The sequence below is a fragment of the Nicotiana tabacum genome, chromosome 24 (genome assembly GCF_000715075.1).
Source record: "Nicotiana tabacum cultivar K326 chromosome 24, ASM71507v2, whole genome shotgun sequence".
Classification (NCBI taxonomy): Eukaryota; Viridiplantae; Streptophyta; class Magnoliopsida; order Solanales; family Solanaceae; genus Nicotiana; species Nicotiana tabacum.
The window spans coordinates 56,651,922-56,661,127 of record NC_134103.1 but is presented as its reverse complement, the minus strand read 5'-3'; positions in this window follow the sequence as shown (position 1 = coordinate 56,661,127).

Below are 9,206 nucleotides of genomic sequence, written 5' to 3'. Positions count from 1 at the left end.
ATATAAGTATCATATAGTTTCAACAAAGTATGCAACTTTACAGTTGCTACGGTATCGACCAAGTCACAATCCCCAACAGTGCATGCCCACGCGCCCGTCACCTAGCATGTGCGTCACTAAAAATAGTAGAATGATAAAAAATCCGGGGTTTCGTACCCTCAGGACTAGATTTACAATCGTTACTTACCTCAAACCGGTCAAATCTCTACCCCGCAATGCTCTTGCCTCTGAACTCGGCCTCCAAATACTCCGAATCTATTCACAATCAGTACAATACCATCAATACACGCTAACGGAATGAATTTCACAAAAAAAGCTACAAAATTAGACCAAAACCCGAAATTGGCTCAAACCCGGCCCCTGAGCCCATATCTTGAAATCCGACAAAATTCACAAAACTAGAAAGCTCATTCACTCATGAACCTAACCATACCAAATTCATCAAAATTCGACATCGTTTGGTCCTTCAAATCCTTAAATTACTCTCCAAAAATTTCAAGCCCTAACCCCTCATTTTTACTAATTACAATGATTAAACAACGAAAAATCACCATATATACGAGTATTAGGGCTCAAGAAACTTACCTCACTGATAGCCCTTGAATCACCCTTCAAACTTCCCTCCAAAAGCTCCAAAACCGACTTGAAAATAGTGGAAATGAACCAAATTCGCGAAAGGTTCTATTTATGATTTCTGCCCAGGTTTTCGCACCTGCGGAAACTTTCACGCTTCTGCGCCACCGCACCTGCGGAAACATCTATCACAGGTGCGGAACTCACTTAGGAGCCCAGCTTCCGCATCTGCGGCCCAAAACCCCGCGCTTGCGAAGGCGCACCTATGTGTTTCCTCCGCTTCTGTGAAGCCTGCCCAGCATCCCCCTTTCCGTATTTGTGCCCCAGGTTTCGCACCTGCGGGCTCGCAGATGCGACCTCCAACCCGCACTTGCGTAACCTGTCTAGCCCAGCATTGCCCGCACCTGCGCACTCCTCACGCGCACCAGCGGCCTCGCACCTGTGACTCTTTCTTCCGCAGGTGCGAAAATAGCAGTAGCAGCAGCTTCAGCTGCATTTTCCAATTTCGACAAATCCGTTAACCACCTAGAATCACCCCGAGGCCCTCGGGACCTCAACCAAAAATACCAACAAGTCATATATCAACATACCAACTTAGTCAAACCTTCGAATCACTCAAAACAACATCAAATTACCCTCGGATTCAAGCCTAAGAACTTCTAAATTTCCAAATTCGGCAACCGATGCCGAAACCAACCAAACCACGTCCGAATGACCTCAAATTTTGCACACACATCACAAATGACACTACAAACCTACTCCAACTTCTGGAATTCCATTCCGACCCCGATATCAAATTTTCCACTACCGACCGAAATCGCCAAATTTCCAATTTTGCCAATTCAAGCCTAATTCTACCACGGACCTCCAAATCACATTCCGGACGCACTCTTAAGTCCAAAATCACCTAAGGAGCTAACTGAACCATCAGAATTCAAATCCGAGATCGTTTACACATAGGTCGGCATCTGGTTGACTTTTCCAACTTAAGTTTCTACTTAAGAGACTAAGTGTCTCAATTCACTATAAAACCACTCCGGTCCCGAACCAACTAACCCGATATGACATAATATAGCTGAATAACACAAAAAGAAGTAGAAATGGGGAAAACGGGGCTATAACTTTTTAAACGAACGGCCGGGTCATTACATCCTCCCCCTCTTAAACATCCGTTCATCCTCGGACGGGTCTAGAAACATACCTGGAGTCTTGAATAGGCGTGGATATCTGCTCCGCATCTCTCGCTCAGTCTCTCAGGTGGCCTCCTCCATAGGCTGACCTCTCCATTGCACCTTCACTGAAGCTATATCCTTTGACCTCAACCTTCGAACCTGCCGATCCAAAACAGCCACCGGTCCATATCATAAGTCATATCACCCTCCAACTGAACCGTGCTGAAATCCAAAATATGGGACGGATCTCCAATATACTTCCAAAGCATGGAAACATGAAACACTAGATGCACACTCGACAAGCTGGGTGGCTATGCAAGCTTATAAGCCACCTCTCATATCCTCTGAAGCACCTCAAAAGGCCCAATAAACCGGGGGCTCAACTTTCCCCTCTTCCCAAACCTCATAACACCCTTCATGGGTGATACCTTTAGCAAAACCTTCTCCCCAACCATAAAAGACACATCACGGACCTTCCTATACGCATAGCTCTTTTGCCTAGACTGCGCCGTACGAAGCCGCTCCTGAATCAATTTCACCTTATCTAATGCATCCTGGACCAAGTCTGTACCTAAGAGCCTAGCCTCACCCGGCTCAAACCATCCAACCGGAGATCTACACCTCCTCCCATATAAAGCCTCGTACGGAGCCATCTGAATACTCGACTGATAACTGTTGTTATATGCAAACTCCGCGAATGGCAGAAACTGGCCCCATGAACCCCCAAAGTCAATGACACAAGCACGCAACATGTCCTCCAATATCTGAATAGTGCACTCAGACTACCCGTCCGTCTGAGGGTGAAAAGTTATGCTCGACTCAACCTGAGTACCCAACTCTCATTGCACGGCCCTCCAAAATTGCGATGAGAACTGAGTACCCCTATCTAAAATGATGGAAACTGGGACACCATGTAGGCGAACGATCTCTCGGATGTAAATCTCAGCCAACCGCTCTGAAGAGTAAATAGTACCAACTGGAATGAAGCGCGCGGACTTGGTCAGTCGATCTACAATAACCTAAATAGCGTCGAACTTCCTCGAAGTTCGTGGGAGCCCAACTACAAAGTCCATGGTCATCCGCTCCCACTTCCACTCTGGGATCTCTAATCTCTGAAGCAAGCCACCCAGTCTCTGATGCTCATACTTAACCTGCTGACAGTTGAGACACCAAGCCACAAACCCAACTATATCCTTCTTCATCCGCCTCCACCAATAGTACTGTCTGAAATCCTAGTACATCTTCGCGGCACCCGGATGGATGGAATATCGCGAGTTGTGGGTCTCCCCAAGAATCAACTCTCGAAGCCCATCTACATTAGGCACACATATCCGGCCCTGCATTCTCAGTACGCCATCATCACCAATAGTCACATCCCTAGCATCACCTCTCTGAACCCTATCCTAAAGAACAAGCAAGTGGGGGTCATCATACTGACGCTCCCTGATACGGTCATAAAGAGAAGACCTGGAGACCACATAAGCCACTACCTGACTAGGCTCCGAAATATCCAATCTGACAACCTGGCCTGCTAAGGCCTGAACATCCAATTCCAAAGGTCTCTTTGCTGCTGGAAGATATGCTAAACTCCCAAAACTCTCTGCCCGGCGACTCAAAGCATCGGCCACCACATTGGCCTTCCCCGGATGGTACAAAATAGTGATATCATAGTCCTTAAGAAGCTCCAACCATCTCCGCTGAAGCAAATTAAGATCCTTCTTCTTTAACAGATACTGTAGAGTCTGGTGATCAGTATAGATCTCACAATGAACCCCATACAAATAAAGATGCCAAATCTTCAACGCGTGAACAATGGCTGCTAACTCAAGATCATGGACAGGATAGTTCTTCTCATGGGTCTTCAACCTGCGCGAGGCATAGGCAATCACCCTACCCTCCTACATCAAAACATAACCAATGCTTATCCTCAAGGCATCACAATACACGGTGTAAGAACCTGAAGCTGATGGCAGAACTAACACTAGAGTTGTGGTCAAAGCAGTCTTGAGCTTCTAAAAGCTCTCCTCACACTCATCCGACCACCTGAATGGAGCACCCTTTTGGGTCAATTTGGCCAAGGGCGATGCAATAGATGAAAATACCTCCACAAAGCAACGGTAGTAACCCGCCAAACCAAGAAAGCTCTTAATCTCTGTGGCTGAGGACGGTCTGGGCCAACTCTGCACCGCCTCTATCTTCTTCGGATCCACCCGAATACCCTCACTGGACACCACGTGCCCCAAGAATGCTACCGAGCTGAGCCAAAACTCACACTTAGAGAACTTTGCGTAAAGCTTCTCCTCCCTCAATCTCTGTAATACAATCCTCAAATGCTGAGCGTGCTCCTCCTGGCTACGAGAGTACACCAGGATGTCATCAATGAATACAACAATGAATGAGTCCAAATAGGGCTGGAACACACTGTTCATCAAATGCATGAACGTTGCTGGGGCATTGGTCAGTCCAAAAGACATCACCAAGAACTCATAATGGCCATAACGGGTCCTGAAAGCTGTCTTAAGAATATCTGAATCCCGAATCTTCAGCTGGTGGTAACCGGACCTCAAATCAATCTTGGAGAACACCCTCGCTCCCTGAAGCTGGTCGAATAAATCATCAATATGAGGCAAAGGATACTTGTTCTTGACTGTGACCTTGTTCAACAGCCTGTAATCAATGCACATTCTCATGGAACCATCCTTCTTCTTCACAAATAGAACCGGTGCACCTCAAGGTGACATACTAGGCCAAATAAACCCCTTATCAAGGAGTTCCTGAAGTTGTTCTTTCAATTCCTTCAACTCTGCCGGTGCCATGCGATACGGTGGAATAGAAATGGGCTGAGTGCCCGGCACCAAATCAATACCAAAGACAATATCCCTGTCAGGCGGCATGCCCGGCAGGTCTACAGGAAACACATCTGGAAAATCACGTACCATCGGAACAGAATCAATGACAGGAGTATCTGCACTAACATCCCTCACAAAGCCAAATAAGATAGGCAACCCTTCTCAACCATGCGCTGAGCCTTCAAATATGAAATCACCCTAATTGGTACATAATCTACATAACCGCTCCACTCAACCCTCGGAATTTCCGGCATAGTCAACGTCACCATCTTAGCATGATAATCTAGAACAGCATGACATAAAGATAACCAATCCATACCCAATATCACACCAAAGTCGACCATACTGAGCAGCAAAAGGTCTACTTGGGTCTCCAGACCCCCAATAGTCACCACACATGACCGATATATGCGGTCCACAATAATAGTATCGCCCATAGGAGTAGATACATGAACAGAAGAAACTAGAGACTCACGGGGCATATCCAGAAAATGGGCGAAATACGAGGAAACATATGAATACGTGGAACCAGGGTCAAATAATACTGAGGCATCTCTGTGACAAACTGAAATAATACCTGTAATCACAGCATCTAAAATAATAGCATCTGGTCTGGCAGGGATAGCATAGAAACGGGCCTGACCACCCCCTGATCTGCCTCCCCCTCTAGGGCAACCCCTAGCTGACTGACCTCCACCCCGAGCTCACTGTGCGGTGGTGAGGTAACTGGTGATGTAGTCGGAGGCTGAGATAGACCTCTATGACGATGAGGACACTGCCTCCACATATGCCCAAGCTTTCCACACTCAAAATAACTCCCTAGTGCAGGCGGCGAAAACTAAAGGGAACCCCTAGCACCGGGATAACTGGTAGAAGAACCTGGCAGAGAAGAGCCCTGAACAGGTGGAGTACGAGACGAACTCTGATCTGGAAGGGCACTAAGTGGTGAGTGGCCCTGATGAGAACTGTGAGAACCATGGCCAGATAATGTACCACGGTGAAATGGCCGAGCTGACTGAGCCTGTCTGAAATGACGACCTCTACCGTGCTGGAAATGACCCCCAAAAGGAGCACCGTTGAATCCACCCTGACCATGAGGCCTATTGGCCTCCCTCTCAACCCTCTCCTGACCGCTAACCATCTCAATCTGCCGAGCAATGTCAACAACCTCATCAAAGGTAGCACCCGAAACCCGCTCCTTGGTCATGAGCAATTGTAGCTGATAAGTGAGGCCATCAATAAACCTCATGATCCTCTCTCTGTCTATGGGAACCAATCAGATAGCATGACGGGCTAACTTAGAGAATCACATCTCATACTGTGTCACAGACATATCACCCTAGCGAAGCTGCTCAAACTGTCTGCGCAGCTCCTCTCTGCGGGATTGAGGCACGAACTTCTCCAAAAAGACCACGGAGAATTGCTGCCAAGTAAGGGGTGATGCGCCAATAGGCCTACGAATCTCGTAAGTCTCCCACCATCTGAGTGCAGCCCCAGAAAACTGAAAGGTAGTGAATGAGACCCCACAAGTCTCCAAAATACCAGCAGTACGGAGTATCCTCTAACACCTGTCCAAAAAGTCCTGAGCATCCTCTCTCTCTGTGCCACTGAAAGGTTGTGGCTAGAGTCTCCCAAACCTCTCCAACCTACGCTGATCATCCTCACGCATAGCAGGAACCACATAATCCTAAGCAATAGTAATCGGCTAGGCTGGTGGTGCCTCCGGTGTCTGAAGTCCCTGAATAACCTGCTCGGGTGTGCGAGCGACAGGAGTCTGAGTGCCTCCCTTGGCCTGAGAAGTGGCTGCGGCCGTCGAAATAGAGACCGCTTGAGCAAGGCCAGTACACACTGTCAGAATCTGAGCTAGGGCCTCCTAAAGGCCTGGAATCACAATAGGCACAGGTGGTGCCCGAGCTGGTGCATCAACAACTGGAACCTGGGTCCTGATCTAGGACAACTAGTGGATTTGCAGGTACTGCCCCAGTGACTGTACGAGCTGCACCTCTGCCCCAACCACGGCCTCTACCGCGGCCTCGGCCTCTCGCGGCCCTGGCTGGTGGTACTGGTGGCTGGCCCTCCTGACTGGTAGCACAAGTCCTCACCATCTGTGAGAGAATGAAACAACAGATGTTTAGTTACTAGAATCAACATATTCAGACGACAAGAATTAAAGAATGTGGAGTTTCCTAAAGGTTTGGCAGTCTCGAAGATAAGTACAGACATCTCCGTACCGATCCGTAATACTCTACTAAACCCGCTCATGACTCGTGAGACCTATGTAACCTAGGCTCTCATACCAATCTGTCACGACCCAAACTAACCTCTGTCGTGATGGCGCCTATCGTGGATCTAGGCAAGCCGACTCATTTCCAAAACAAATCGATATTTTCATTTCAAAGATAATTCCAATGTTATTTAATATAAAAACCTTCGTAAAGGAGTTCCAATCAAAATAAAAGTGCGGAAGGAAAAGTCTGACATCAGGGTGTCACTAGTCATGAGCATCTACTACAATCTGTCAAACAATATCAAGGCTAACTCAGCCTGGAAAATAGCTAAATACAACTAGAGGAAGATAAGAGGGAGAAGAGCAGGGGCTGCGATCGCCAAACAGCTACATTGCTATCTCCAAGAAAATCTGCAACCAGAATACTCAATAACCGCTACCGTGTCCAGCTACACCTGAATCTGCACACAAGGTGCATGGAGTAACGTGAGTACGCCAACTCAGTAAGTAACAACAATAAATAAAGACTGAGCAGTAGTGACGAGCAATAAAGCATATAACGTTCATATCAGGAAATCTCAGTAAAATACCACATGCTTTTAAAATCAGGATTTGAATCAAACATCTCGTTTAAACCCAGTTCCAGTAAAAATCATTTAAAGATATTTTTCCAACAGTTTTTCAAACAAAGGCTCAATGCAAAGGTGAGCAAAAATGATGAAATCATAAACAGCCCCTCGAGCAAAACACCGCTCATATACAGCCCCTCGGGTAAACCTCACAGTCACTCTTGCCACACGGGCATACCTCACAATCACTCTTGCCACTCGGGCATACCTCACAATCACTCATGCCTCCCAGTCACTCAGCAATCGACACTCGTACTCAGTAAGTACCTGCGCTCACTGGGGGGTGTGTACAGACTACGGAGGGGCTCCTTCAACCCAAGTGCTATAATCTGCACGGACAACTCACGTGCTACATGGACAACTCACGTGCTGTAATAATAAAGTATGCTGCAGGCGGGCAGCCCCGATCCACACTCATCCTCACAATCAAGCCCTCGGCCGATATCAACATGCTACGGCGTGCAGCCCGATCCCATAAATATCCTCACAAATCAGGCCCTCGGCCTCACTTAGTCATAAACCTCTCAAGCCACACTGGCATTTCAGTAAAACAGGGCATTCGGCCCAAAATATTTATATGCATCAAAATAGAATCATAAAACTGAGTTATGTGGTAAACAAGTATAAACATGACTGAGTATAGATTTTCAATAGAAAATAATGAGAGGATAGTAAGAAAAAGCCCCTAAGGGTCCAAACAGCACTGGCGCAAGGCCCAAACATGGCATTCAGCCCAATTTACAGAAACTCTTTCTAAAATATATAAGTATCATATAGTTTCAACAAAGTATGCAACTTTACAGTTGCTACGAGACGGACTAATTCACAATCCCCAACAGTGCACGCCCACGCGCCCGTCACCTAGCATGTGCATCACTAAAAATAGTAGAATGATACAAAATCTGGGGTTTCGTACCCTCAGGACTAGATTTACAATCGTTACTTACCTCAAACTAGTCAAATCTCTACCTCGCAATGCTCTTGCCTCTGAACTCGGCCTCCAAATGCTCCGAATCTATTCACAATCAGTACAATACCATCAATACACGCTAATGGAATGAATTCCACAAGAAAAGCTACAAAATTAGACCAAAACCCGAAATTGGCTCAAACCCGGCCCCCGGGCCCACGTCTCGAAATCTAATAAAATTCACAAAACTAGAAAGCCCATTCACTCACGAACCTAACCATACCAAATTCATCAAAATTCGACATCGTTTGGTCCTTCAAATCCTTAAATTACTCTCCAAAAATTTCAAGCCCTAACCCCTCAGTTTTACTAATTACAATGATTAAACAACAAAAAATCACCATATATATGAGTATTAGGGCTCAAGAAACTTACCTCACTGATAGCCCTTGAATCACCCTTCAAACTTCCCTCCAAAAGCTCCAAAACCGACTTGAAAATGGTGGAAATGAACCAAATTCGCGAAGGGTTCTATTTATGGTTTTTGCCCAGGTTTTCGCACCTGCGAAAACTTTCACGCTTCTGCGCCACCGCACCTGCGGAAACATCTATCACAGGTGCGAAACTCACTTAGGAGCCTAGCTTCCATATCTGCGGCCCAAAACCCCGCGCCTGTGAAGGCGCACCTACGCGTTTCCTCCGCTTCTATGAAGCCTGCCCAGCATCTCCCTTTCCGCATTTGCGCCCCAGGTTTCGCACATGCGGGATCGTAGATGCGACCTCCAACCCGCACCTGCGCAACCTGTCTAGCACAGCATTGCCTGCACCTACGCACTCCTCACGCGC